This window comes from Oryctolagus cuniculus, chromosome 6 (genome assembly GCF_964237555.1).
Source record: "Oryctolagus cuniculus chromosome 6, mOryCun1.1, whole genome shotgun sequence".
Taxonomy (NCBI): Eukaryota; Metazoa; Chordata; class Mammalia; order Lagomorpha; family Leporidae; genus Oryctolagus; species Oryctolagus cuniculus.
Genome location: NC_091437.1, coordinates 37,748,757 through 37,762,609, shown reverse-complemented (window position 1 = coordinate 37,762,609; position 13,853 = coordinate 37,748,757). Strand labels below are relative to the sequence as shown.

Here is a 13,853-nt window from a genome sequence, read left to right as displayed (position 1 = left end):
ACCAGTGGATGGAAATGTGTGCTAGCGCATTTTCTCTGTGTGTGTGTGGGCGTGTTTATGTGTGTGCCTCTTCCTGTCATTCTGCCTTTCAAATAAATAGATAAATATTTTAAAAACAAAAACAAGGTGTCATCATAGGCATCCAGGCTACATGTACAATGCGACCGATCAGGGGCACTGAGAAGAGATTAGGGCAGCCAGGGCCCCAGAGGCAGCCTCAAAAGTAAATGAATGGGTACTAGGGCTCAGGCAGAGACCTGGCAGGGAAAGGGAATGGTGGCAGCAGGCCAGGTACTGGTGGCCCCACATGCACCCAGGGCCACTCCCTACAGCTGACCCTGCCCCTCCCAGCCCTGCCACACCCCCGGCACAGTCACACCACCACCCACCACCCCGCCACACCCCACAGCTGCCCAGCTCCACCAGCCACCCTGCTGCAGCCTGCCCCACCCACTGCACCAGCTCAGCAAAGAAAATCCTCCACATTTGCTTCCCAGCTGTGCGGGAGCTTCTCCAGCCCAATTATGCCCCTGGGAGGCCGAGACAGAAGCAAATCCCTTCCTCTGCTGGAATCTGCTGCTCACTCACCCCACCCCCCACCACCCCCACAGTGCTGCCTGGCCAGGGGCCAAGCCACCACCTGTCAGTCACCCTAGCGCCAGGGGACTGTCAGGGCACTGGCTCTGAGTCACACAGGCACAGACAGCACATGGGACATGAAGGCCCAGAGAGAAGGGAAATACCCCCTTGTACTGTACTGGCCAGGCCCGCCCCACTCCCACCTACCTTGACCCAGTTCCTTGTCTATTAAAACCCTGTTCATCCTACTTCAAGGCCAGCTTGGGACAGGAGTTGCATCTGCCTGCTGTGAATTTCAAAACTCCTGGCTGAGCTCTCCTGCTCTGCATCCCACAGCGCACAGCGTGACGCCGAGCGCCTGCGGCCCGGGCCCGGCCCTCGGCCCTCGCAGCAACTTCACCTGGAGTTGTCAGGGCAGGGGCACTTCCCGCCTCACGTGCGGGGGCAGGTATCTAGCCTAGTGGTTAAGTTACCCACTGAGGGGCCTGAGTCCCACATTAGAGCGCCTGGGTTTGACACCTGGCTCTTGCCCCTGACTCCAGTCTCCTGCTAATGCAGATTCTGGGAGGCATCCAGGCGACTGGGCTCCCACTACTTAGATGGGACACCTCGATGGAGTTCCCTACTCCCAGCTCCAGCCCAGCCCAGTCCTGGCTATTGTGGGCATTTGGGGAGTAAACCAACAGACAAGAGTTCCGTATTGCTCTGCCCCTCAAATTAAAAACAAAACAAAACAAAAAGTGTGTGCTTTTGGGGAATAAGTGATGTGCCCTTACCAATTTCCTTCCCCTTTTTGGATCTGCTATGAGGAATCTGTGAGCTATGTGCAATAACATTAACTTCCATTTATGAGATACCATATGTCTGTTCCACGCTGCTCTTTAGCCCGTACAACAGCGCCATGACCTCCAGTCCCCTCACTTCACACATGGGGAGCTGAGGCCAGCGAGGGCTGCCCCAGCCCGGAGAACGGATGACCGGGTGAACGGGAAGGCAGCCACGAGGCCTGGGGTCCCTGCTCCCAGCCTCACAGGCTGGGCCCCACCACGTGCACCACGCGCCTCAGTCTCTGTCCCGGCTGTTCTCGTGTTCACCATTTTATGTGTGCGTTTTGATTCCCAGGCCGCCCCTAATGACCCCTCTCGGAAGCAGCCTCACGGATCATCCATCAGTCACAAGCAAGCGAGGCGGAAAGGGCTGGGTCACGGGGCATCTGTTCTGGGCCCTCCGGCAGGGAAAACACGACGGAGAACCTCAGGAGCTCGCACCCACCTCATGCAGCACCTGTCTTTCTCCCAGCAGGGCCTGCGTGCGGCGCTCACCTTTGTACCAGGCTCTGAAGAAAGAGTTTGCCGAGCAAACAGACCGGTCAGCCCAGGGACAGCGGGCTGTGTAACGAGGCCAGCCAGGACCAGCTGCCCTCGCGCCCCGGCACAGGACATGCTGTTCACTGGCCCGAGAAGCTTCCTCAAACAGGGCTTTCTCTCTGTCCAGCCCCTAAATCTTCCTCTGACAGCCAAGTCCATCCCAACCTGTTTTCCTGAGGTCTGGATCTCAGACACTAGGAGAAACTGAACACAGTTTCCTCGCAAATATCCCAAGCTCCCGCGGTGACAGCAGTCTACACTGCTACTTCTCCAGGCTAAACCAAGAGCTCTGCCTGCTTCCCCAAACCCAGTCTTCATGCCCTGAGAGGGGTCATGCTATGTGCACGTTGTAGACACAGAAACCGAGCTCAGAGAGGGAAGTAAAGGACCTCAAGTCACACAGCTGTGCAGAGGTGGAGGTGGGCCAGCCCATCCCAGGGCCCCTGGAGCACCTCCTCCTAAGTATTCACAGCCCTGCTGCTGGCACACTCCATACCATTCCTGAGCCAGCTCTGCAGCCTGCAAGAGGGGCTCCTGCCACTGACCGATGCCATGGCTGCCACCCCAGCTGCTTTTGCAGCAGTGAGCTCCACCCTCCTGGAAAAGCCCGCACCATACCCTGGGCCACCAGGAAGGTAGGCCCTCAGCCAGATGGTCCTCACCACCCTCCCCCAGGGGCTCCATACACACAGGCAGAGCTCGTGCTCATGTAAAGCAGCAGGAAGGTGGGAAGCAGGAGCTCCCAGCTGGCAGGAGAATGCCAAGGACACGGGTGCCCAGCGTGCTCACAACCTTGCTACCTGCCAGGACCATACCGAGCACGTCCCCATCATGATGTCACTCCCTTGTCATTTATTCCCAATAAAGCAAAAACAGTGTCACGTGCTGCCATGCCCTGAGCTTCTCCCCATCAGCCTGTCTACAAGCCCAGCTCCTCTCATGGCACTAGACAGCCATGAGAGGTGCCAAAAAGCAGGCGCAGCCCGGGGTCTCTGTGTCATGGGTGCAGGAGTCAAATCCAGGAGGGCCTAGAACCCACACGAGCATTCCAGTCCCTCCCCAGTCTCTCAGCACTCAGGGGGCAGAGGGCAGCGAGCATCGTGTGGTCAGGAGCTGAGGACCAAGTGCTGTCAGGGAGAGGGAGGGGCTGCACAGCTGCAGGGGCAAGGAGCAGAGCAGAAGTCTGTGACCTTCTGGGGATCACAGCCCCTCTGGGACTCCAAAGACTGTCATTAGCAGACTCTCCACACACATAGACTCAGGGTGGTTGTGACCAGCTCCCACCAAAAGCCAAGAACAAGAAACCTTGCTAGGGGCCCTGTGGTTTTGACAAGCCATGGCTCTTGCAGACTAGGCAGGACTGAAGCCACAAATGCAAATCTGTGCCCCCTGGGACCTCACCAATCTAGCGTCCCCCATGGCCCTGAGTAAATCTTTAACTCGGGCCTGCTAGCTGCAGGTGGATGCATGGACTGGCCCAGGTGTCTGCAGAAGCCACAAGAATAACCGGCCCTTCCGTCCCATCCCCAGCCTCTTCCTCCTTCTCTGCCATGAGGAATCTACCAGGTCAGGCCTGAGCAATCTCCCTGGAGCAGCCCCAGGTGAGGGGTCCCTGGTGGAACCTGCCTCTGATCCTGAGTAGCACAGGACCAGCACCAGGCTCAGGAGCCAGCCTGTGCCCCCAGGCCCTCCGGCATGGGTAGAAACACACACACACTGCACACAGCCACCACACCCGGCTAGAGCAGGCAATCAGACAGTGCGGGCAGGTGGGTGCAGGGCGGGTGCGAGAGGCCAAGAACAATGGGGCAGCCAGGGAGAGAACGACAAGACCCACCAGGGTTCCAGGCAGCAGCGGCTCAGCTCCTCCTCACTTACCAGGGCTGCATCTAATCCCAGAGCCAGCACAAATGGCATTACTGTCGGCCCAGTCCCCTCCCTGGAGGGAGGAAAGGAAGGGGAGGGGAGGGAGGTGGCCCTAGGGCACCCTGAGCCACCAACCACATTCCCGGAAACCTCAGGGCTCCCCCCATCCCCACCGGCCCCCACCTCCTCGGCCAGAGAGAGGACACCTGCTTCCTCCTCTGCCCCGCGCCCTGTGCCCAGGGATCCCCACAGCATGTAGAGACGCCAAGTGGAGGTACCCTCCTCGGCAGCGGAGAGAGCACAGCGCTGACCCTCATGCTGATGGCGTTCTGACCTAAGAAAGCTGGCACAGTGAAGGAGGGGGCCGGGGAGGCCCCAGTGCAGTGGCATGGTAGGTTAAGCCTTCGCCTGCGGCGCTGGCTTCCCATATGGGCGGGCGCCAGTTTGTGCCCCAGCTGCTTCTCTTCAGATCCAACTCTCTGCTATGGCCTGGGAAAGCAGTAGATGACCCAAGTGCTTGGGCCCCTGCACCCGTGCGAGAGACCCAGAAGATCCTGGCTCCTGGCTTCAGATCGGCACAGCTCCCGCCATTGCGGCCAATTGAGGAGTGAACCAGGGGATGGAAGACCTCTCTCCTGTCTCTCCCTGTCTGTCTGTAACTCTGCCTCAAATAAAGTCTTAGAAAGAAAGAAAGAAAGAATCGGCCAGTGCCGCAGCTCACTAGGCTAATCCTCCGCCTTGCGGCGCCAGCACACTGGGTTCTAGTCCTGGTCGGGGCGCCGGATTCTGTCCCGGTTGCCCCTCTTCCAGGCCAGCTCTCTGCTGTGGCCAGGGAGTGCAGTGGAGGACGGCCCAAGTACTTGGGGCCCTGCACCCCATGGGAAACCAGGATAAGCACCTGGCTCCTGCCATCGGATCAGCGCGGTGCGCCGGCCGCAGCGCACCAGCCGCGGCGGCCATTGGAGGGTGAACCAATGGCAAAGGAAGACCTTTCTCTCTGTCTCTCTCTCACTGTCCACTCTGCCTGTCAATAAATAAATAAATGAAAGAAAGAGAGAGAGAGAGAGAGAGAGAGAGAAAGAAAGAAAATAGAAAGAAAGAAAGAAAACTAGCTAGCTAGCTAGCTAGCTAGCTGGCAGCCAGGAGTGGGAAGGAAACTGGGTGCCTCAGCCTCCCCACCTGTCCTGAAAAAAAGAGGAAAGGAGGCCGGCGCCGCGGCTCACTAGGCTAATCCTCCGCCTAGCGGCGCCAGCACACCGGGTTCTAGTCCAGGTCGGGGCGCCGGATTCTGTCCTGGTTGCCCCTCTTCCAGGCCAGCCCTCTGCTGTGGCCAGGGAGTGCCGTGGAGGATGGCCCAAGTGCTTGGGCCCTGCACCCCATGGGAGACCAGGAAAAGCACCTGGCTCCTGGCTCCTGCCATCAGATCAGCGCGGCGCGCCGGCCGCAGCGGCCATTGGAGGGTGAACCAACGGCAAAGGAAGACCTTTCTCTCTGTCTCTCTCTCTCACTGTCCACTCTGTCAAAAAAAAAAAAAAAAAAAAAAAAAGGAAAGGGTGACCCCCCACGGGGACCAGCAAAGCATCAAGGCACCTGGGATTTGGGCTTTTGGCAGCTGCCCCCAGCCCAGCACAGCTGTCGGACCCTTCCCACGGCCCCAGCCTGCAGGGGAGGAAGGAAGGTGGCTGACCGGGGTGTGGAGGGTGCTAGAGTCCTCGCCAGACTGGAAAGGCCAGAGCTGAAAGGGGCCTTCCCCAGGGGAGGCCCGGAGAAGGTGGGAAGCTCAGTCAGGGCCACACAGGGAGCTAGAGAAGGTCAGGCCGGCCTGGGTTTGCTCCCTGACAGCAAACATTTACAAGTGTCCTCTAGAAACAGTGTTTGCCAAGGCAACCTGCTCATGACAAAGCCCGAGAGTGGCAATAATTAAAAAAAAAAAAAAAAAAAAAAAAAAAAAAAAGGACGATGGGTTTGTCTACATGGGGCCCAGTTGCAGAATCGATGCTGCCTTACCAGGTCCCTCGTGTCTCAGCACGAAGTAGGCCTAAGGTCCCACCAGCGGCTAAACCCTAGGAATCCCTTTCAGGGATTAGCAGCCTTGGCCACCTCTTTAGAAGTCACCTGAGGCCCTCAAGGCAGGCCGGCCAATGGCAGTGGGAACCCTGACGCCAACAACACCGAGACCAGCTGGCTCTCAGAGCGGACAAAGCCCTGGGGAAACTGGCAAGTCACCAGGCCCCATGCACAGAGCGGAGGGAAGCCAAGGGGCCTGCAGACGCCATGGGAAGGGAACACTTTGGAACGGCAGAAGCCCCTAATCTCCCAGGGGCCTGGTGGGCCCAACCTGAGACCTGCTGAGACCAAGGGCGCTTCACCGAGGGCCTGCATGAAAGCAGCCTGTTCTTCCAGACTTGCTGCAGCTTGTCACAACAGGAACCTGCTGCTAACACGCTGACACAGAGGTGCAGCTGGCAGCGCGGGGGTGGGGGGTGAGCACCTTCCCTAGAACCCAGGCAGCGGGGTCTGCAGCGGGGTATAGCAGGTTAAGCCACAGCCTGGGCTGCTGGCATCCCATCTGAGCACAGGCTCAAGTCCCAGCTGCTTCACTTCTGATCCAGCTCCCTGCTAATGCACCTGGGAAAGCAATGGAGGATGGCCCAAGTTCTGGGGCCCCTGCCCACATGAGAGACCCAGATGAAGCTCCTGGCTCCTGGCTTCAGCCTGGGCCAGTCCCAACTATTGTGACCATTTGGGGAGTGAACCGACAGATGGAAGATCTGTCTCTCCCTCTCTCTCTCTGTAACTCTCCCTTGCGAATAAATAAAAACAAATAAATCTTTAAAAAATGAAGAAGAAGAAGAACAACAACACAGGCAGAGAGTAAGAAGGCACAGAATAAAAGCCCAGTGACCAACTTCACCCACAGGGCCTCCGTGAGACTAGGAGGTGCCCCGCAGGTGCCCTGGGCAAAGCTGGGGTGAGGACAGTGAGGGCCAGAGCACAGCTGCTCTCGGGGCTGAGCAAGTGCAGGGGTACCTGAGAGCAGCCTCACCACAGGCCCAGCTTGTACTGAGCCAAGTATCCTGCCTTCTGTGCCTTGCTTTGTTTACCTGTAAAATGGGATCACACAGAGGGATTCTGTGACCCTCCTAACTCCCAGCTGGGTGGTTCTGCAAAGCGTAACTGACCTCCACAGCAACCCTGGAAGTGGGCGCAACGGCCGCAGCTCTCTGCCACTAGTCCACCCACCAGGCCCCAAGCGCCAGGGAGGAAGCGTACTGTGTGACCGCCTTACACCACCACGTGCTGGGCTCTTTGCCTGAAGCTTGGCCTCATTTTGCAAATGAGGAACTGAGGCTCACAGAGTTCAAGCAAGTAGCTCAAGCTCCCAGCTGGGAAGAGCTCAGCACCTGTCTGACTCTTCATCCCCACATTCCACGGCATCAGACACAATCACCCAAACCCACAGGGGATCTCTGCACCGCCTACGTTTTCCAGTAGATACTGCGGGAGCTAATGTGCCAGGCAGGCTGGGGAGCAGCCAGGAGCGGGCTGGCGGGACTGAGGAATCCTGTGGGTGCCAGGCGTCCTGCAGACCATCCCGCCACCTGTCGTCCGTATGCTGCGGTGGTCACAGGTCCTCGTCGCCATGGGCGCACCACAGTCACCACCGTGCCTTCCTGAAGCCACCACCCAGATGCAAAGCTTTTTCACAGGCATTGCCTCGATGTCACAGGACAAATCTATATAAGCACAGCAGGGTTCCCGGAGGATGAGTGACTCCCCACAAAGCACACAGGGAGGCAGTGTTTGGGCCCCGTCTGCCTCCCCGCCCAGGACTGGGTCTGCTCCTCCACAGCCTTGGCTGCGCAGATCGGCCAGCGTGGATGAGCCGTGGCCACAACAATGAGGATTTCTGAGCACTTCATGTGAACTGCTGCTCCAGGTTTGGCTGGACAGATGGAGACAGGCAGGCTGGGGAAACTGGAGACAGGTGGCCCCACCAGGCGGAGACAGAGCTGGCACTCACACTGGGGTCGGCTGTCTCTAAGCCTGTGGCCTAAACCTCCGTGCCACACAGCTCTGTCTCCGAGTCTCTGTCACAGCACTCACTGGCGGGGGCCGGGGGGCCAGACACACCACACAGCATGTGTGACTGGCAGGCTGTGGCAAGATTACAATAATAGGAGCGGAGAGAAAGCTGCTGAGGAGCCCACGAGAGGGAGGCTGTTACGGACATCTGGGCTGCAGGCCAGGAGGTGCAGCCAGGGACATGGGAACAGAGGGAGGCGGCAGATATGCGGAAGATGACCTGAGAGACCTTGGTCAAGTGCCTTGCTCTCTCCAGATCTCAACTTACCCAGCTGTTCAGAAAAGTCCTCAGAACAGTTCCAGAGCCCCTTCCCACCCTACAGACCCTTGGACCCTGGGAAAACAAGCAGTGCCTGGTGACAGCCTGGCCCAGAGCCCCAGGGACGCTGGAATGTCCTTGGCCGTCCTGGCACAGCTCACCTGCTGGGAACCAGGCCCGCAGAAGCGCAGGGCCCGGCCAGCATGCCTGGGCACCAGTGAAGTGTGGGGCCTGAGCAGCCACATTCCACCCATTGTCAACCTCTCCATGGCTCCAGGGGAGCCGGCACCCCCCGACCTGCACCCAGACCGGGCCCTGAGTTCACACCCAAGTGCCCAGTGGAATGCCACTGCAGGCCCTGCCCTGCCCCACCACTCTAGGAGAGACTACGAGTCCTGTCTGAGACCTGAAAGTGACCACCCCGTCCCCGAGGAAGCTGTGTGCAGGGCAGCAGCTGCCCCGGCAAGTCAAGGAATGCCCCTGGCTGGGGCAGGGGAAAATGGCCCGTGATGGTCAGCTCTCAGTTCTCACTCTGGAAGGCGGACAGGGTGTGGACACTTGCTCAGGACTCAGCCCAAGCCTCTACACTCACAGCTGCCCCCTCAAACCACACACAGGCCTTGCTCCTGCTCAAAAACCTCGCTTGGCTCCTCCTACCCACTGAGCAAAGCCCCTTCATCAGGCCAAGAGCAGGCGATCTGGGACTCACAGCTTCCATTAATGGGCTGCGATATATGCCAGGACCTCTGCCGAGTGTTCTCTGTATGGTTTCAGATGTAACCCTCAGAGTAACCCAGAAGCAGGTACTCTGGTCACCCATTTCTACAGATGAGAAAACTGAGGCGGCTCAGAGAGTCTCACAGTCAAGCAGTAGAGAAAACATCCACACGCGCACCTGCCGGAACCCAAGCCCGGACTCCCCAAATGCTCCCTCCATCCTCAGAGCCTGGGGCCAGAACTTCCGTGTTTAAGGGGGGAAGCCAAGGCAGGGGGCTCCCTCTGATGTCAGCAGAGCCAGGCTACTTCTGCCCCCATGGCCCTGGCCCCAGAAGGATCTCCCTCCCACGAGGTGCGCCGGCAGAGAGCCTGGGGCCTGGGGCCACCATGGTGGCGTGAGTGCTCAGGACCTGTCTTCCTTGTCCAGAAGGAAGGCAGCAGCAAGAAGAGGTTTGCAGAAAGAGGAAACAGCACAGAGGAGCCAGGAAACTTTCTTACTGCACAGCCTCTCATGGCTGGGGAGGGTCCTACAGGGGGCCCCTGCTGTACCCCCAGAGGAAGCTCCCTGAGAACAAGAGCACCCAGGGCCCAAGAGCAGCCTCCCCATTTGTCCTGGCCCCCACCAGAGGTTGCCCCAACATAACACAGCGACCCCGAATCCCAATTTCCCTCCCCAGACCTGCTTGTCCCGTGGCCTTCCTGTCTCAGTAAGTGGCGGCACTGTCCTTCTAGGTCCCCGAGACAGAAATCCGGCGGTCAACACCGTCTTCTCACACCTTGCATCTAATCCATCTGCAAATCCGGCAGCTCATCCCACAAAACAAATCCTGACTCCAAGCCCCGGCGTCTCCTCCAGCCCCTCCCACCACCGAGCCATCCATCTTCTCATCCCCATGGCTGGCTGCAGCCACCTCCTGGATGCGGTCCTGCACCCACCCTGGCTACCTCTGCCGTCTTGTCCATGCAGTTGCCCAGATGCTCCCTGGAAACGTGCAGCAAAACCAGCCCATCCTCAGCCCCAAGCCTTCCAACAGCTTTTCCCCTCGCTCCCTGGGAAGCAGCAGCGCCCCTGCTGTGGGCCACAGGGCCCTGCAGCCCCTCTCCTACCACTGCCGCTTGCTCTTTCTGCACTGGCCCACACCAGCCTCCTGGCTGGACCTCCCTCCTGCCTCAGACCTTGGAGTGCCTGTTCCCTCTGCCTGCAGTGCAGTTCCCATTCCAGAGAGATCTTCCAGGCCCACCTCACAGGGCAGTGCTGTTCCCTTGGTCACAATACCCGTCTTCCCCCCCTCCCCCCCTCAGACTGCTTTCCTTCCAGGCGCTTCTCAAAGTTGATAGAGAAATGTATTTGCTGCCTCGCTGATTCCATCCCACTGCTAGAATTCCAGCCCCAAGTCCAAAACAGTCATGTCCCCAGGCCTAGCAAAGAGCCCAGGACAAAGCAGATGCTTAACAAGAACGTGTCCAGCAAGGACGACTTGCTCGCTCATCCTGACACAGCGTCTGTGCCCTGAACAGTTACCTGGTGGTGCACAGGATCCCCGCCAGGGCCAGCTGAACCTCAGAGTTTTCCTAGGACTGGCTCATGCCCAGATCACCCAACTCGCCTGGGACAAGTGGCTCAGGGCTTCATGTCCGCCCTGCCTCCTGAATTTGACCACCCATTTGGACACAGGGGGAGAAGTCTGGGCCCTGACATGTGGGCCGCCAGAGGGAACTAAGACTGGGTTACTGCGTGTAGGCTCCCCACAGCCCACTAGTGATGCCAGGAGCTGGCATCTGGCAAAGGCTGCCCCGTGCTCCCAGTGACAGGGGGGTAGGGGATGGGGGCCAGAGCGACGCCTGCCCTCTTCCTACTATCAGAGGAGGATGGTCAGAGGGAAGCTTTGTTCTCAGAAGATAGCGTGAAGCCCAGTGCCAGGCGGAAGCAGGCACGGAGGCAGCTGGCCCATCTGAGCAAGTGTAAGAACAGGAAGGGGATGGAGGACGCTGGAGGGGCCATGTGTACACCCAACCGGTTCTGTGCCTCCTGACAGCTATGGCCACGGTTCCTTCTTCCTGGCCTAGCCTCTGTGCCATCGCATACAATCAGACAATTGTCCCAGCTGGGCGACCTCTCCGACCCTGCAGAGGGAAGCAGGCAAGCACGCCCTTGCCTGGAATCAGAAGGCCTAGCCCATGTGTGACACTAGGAGAGTTTCTCCCTTCTATTTGCCTCAGTTTACCCAGCTATAAATGGCTTGTTTGCCAGCATGCCACAGGACTGCACAGTGGGGCAACCGTCCCTGTGGAGCCCGACACCAGGGGTACAGTACCTGCTTCCTCCCCAGGATCAGAGCAATCCTCTGCTGAGCTGTTACCCAGGGTGAACGTGAAACCCCTGGGCCTGGCGAGTGGCTAGACAGAAGGGCAAAAAATGGGTGCCGTCACCCCGTGCAGACCCCGGCACCTGCTGACCCCCTTCTGTCATCCTCTACAGGGATGGCTCACAAGCTGCTCGCAGCCACAATGACTAGAAGAAGCCAGCATGGTGGTGCAGAGGGCACAAGAGAAGCCTAGAGAGAGGGCTGTGTGTGACAGCACCCGGCACTGCCACCCAGGGGTCCTCCCCACTCACCCTGAGCTCCACGTACTAAGACAGGGTCCTCATGGCACGGTCTACAGATTCCCTGTGTCTGAATCACTTGGGGGAGGGGAGGCTGACCCGTGTGACCGAGGCAATCAGAGTGTGCATTTCTGGCAAGCCTCTCAGGCTGTTCTTGTCCCCACATCAGCCGTGCATCTTCGCTGGCCTTGAGGGACAGCTCAGATTTCAACTAAAAGACTCAGACCAACCTTGACTAGACAGACAGCTGGACCAAGGAGATGAGGACAGAGCATCATGCCCCAGGAGAATAAAGCAGATGGAGGTGAAGCCCGCAGGACACAGTTAAGCTAACCCACACCTCCTCATGCTGTCCCTCCATGCCCAGGCCACAGGAGTCCAGGCCTGACACCCTCTGAAGGCTGCCACGCCAGCCCCACCCTTCCCTCTGGCTGTGAGAGCGAGGATATCCCTGGTTCCGCTGAACAGCTGGGCAAGGGGTTCAGGGGCTGCTTCCCAACAGCTTAAGAAGCTGCCTGGGTCAGTAGCTAAGCACTCAGTGCTTATCCAGGGCAGGACTGGCGGGCCCAGGGCAGGCGGATCCGGTGGCCTCTATCAAATGGATCCTTCCCAGCTGGCGGGGACACAGTGCTGCCAAGCCTTCCTTCACACAGAGGCACTGATGGTGCTCCTGCTGTGTACAGTGCTTCGAGGTACACAGACACGAGTCAGCCCACGGAGGAGCCAGACCAGGAGCACGCTCCAGTGTAGGAGAGAGGAGGCCACGCCTCAAGGTTTCCAAATGCAGACCCCTGGGGACAGGAAAGAGCATGTGAGTGTGCTAAGGGGCTGGCCGGGCTGGGGCAAAGTGCGGTGCCCGTGCCCATCTCCAGCAGGGGCCACTGGAGAATGAAGGCTCAAGGTTGCCAGAAGTCTGGATTTCTATGTGAACCTCCCATTGGCAACTCACTCAATATTTGGCATGGGAGGAACAAAATCTACCCATGGGGCAGATGTGGCCTACCAGTTTGTTACTTTTGTTTTCTTAAAAGGGACAGAGCACAAACCATGGAGCTCAGTAGGGGCTAATTTCTCTGCAGAGGGGGAACTAGGACTGGGCTGGGCTTCCTGGGAGAGGAGGGGCCAGTGCTGGGCCTGGAGGGTGGGCTTTCCTGGGGAGAGAGTCCTAGGGTCAGGTTGGGACATACCGCTGTACCCACAGGGGCCATGGGCAGGAGCCACCTGGCTCAGGGCCCAGCCACCCTATAAGGCTGCCTCCCCTTCCCCCACCAGCCCCGGCCCTGTTGCTCTTCCTAAAGCAGGCACAGAAGCACGAACTCTGTTCCGTCCCTAGGTGGCAGGAGGAGGGGCCGTCCACCCAGCCGACGTCCATCCGGACTCAATCAATCCGTGGCAGAATAGCATGGGTCCGATTTCATCCTAGAGCCCAGGAATAGTCAGCTATCAACAGTTCCAGGGGGAGGGGAGAGGAAGAAACAATTGAGGACAAAGCAGATTGAGACCAGGCCCAGCTGCTGTTACATAACCCTGGTCAGGACACAGCCAGGAGAGCCAGGCAGGCAGTCCCAGAATGCAGAGAAAGCTGCCTGCCCTCCCAGGCCCACCCCACTCCCAGCCGTGCCCTGTAGCTCCTGGAAAGCACCCCCCCACACACACACAGCGCAGAGCTGGGGTGGAGACCAAGATCACAGGATCACATGACAAATGGCAAACTTGCACCAAGTGAGCTCTTTGTACCAGGCACTGTGTTGTTAACTCCTTTCCACATGTTATCTTATTTGAAAGTCTACCGATAACACCATGAGATAAAATCCTTACTGTTGCTATTTTGCACACGAGGAAATTGAAGTCCTGACAAAGAAACATGTGCACAATTCAGAAGTGGACAGCCACACAACCCTGCTCCTCTCCTGATATTGCATGGCCACCTCCTCTCAAGTCTGCAGGGCACCCAACCAGGCCTCCTGCAGCACTTCACAGAGACACCCAGGCTTCCAGCCACCTGACACAACCCAGAGGCTCTTCCTCCAAGAAAGGGATGCACAGAATGTCCACAACATGTTGCACCCGACCTCGGGGGCTCACAGGTCCCTGGGCTGCTGGGAATGCATGGATCAAGATCATGGATACGCAAGAGGCAGGAGGGGCAGAGGGAGAGGGCTCCCCTGGGCCCCTCTTGCCTGCAAACTCGGAGACCAGACCCACAGCCTCTTCCTGAATAGGTGTGGGCGTGGATCAGGGCTCAGGGCCTCGTCATCTCTGCAGGCCTGGGAGAACAGAATGAATCACGATGCACCGTGGCCTGTGCACCCACTGGGGGTGACTCACAGCTCCTAGCTGCTGGGCAGACGGCGCACAGCTGGGCCTGGCATCT

General features: G+C 58.7%; 1 protein-coding gene across 8 annotated transcripts in view; it reads right to left on the bottom strand.

Annotated features, from left to right (window-relative positions):
- NDST1 (N-deacetylase and N-sulfotransferase 1) overlaps positions 1-13,853 on the bottom strand; it is a 92,292-nt gene that overhangs the window by 43,340 nt on the left and 35,099 nt on the right. Inside the window, exon 1 of one of the 8 annotated variants that reach the window (XM_070076319.1) lies at positions 9,554-9,692. The exons of 5 other annotated variants lie outside the window; for them this stretch is intronic. The gene's annotated coding sequence lies outside the window, so the exon portion shown is untranslated. Of the gene's footprint in view, positions 1-3,783; positions 3,960-9,553; positions 9,693-13,853 lie in introns of those variants that run through there. 2 more of the 8 variants (XM_051843520.2, XM_051843518.2) reach the window with 2 other exon arrangements.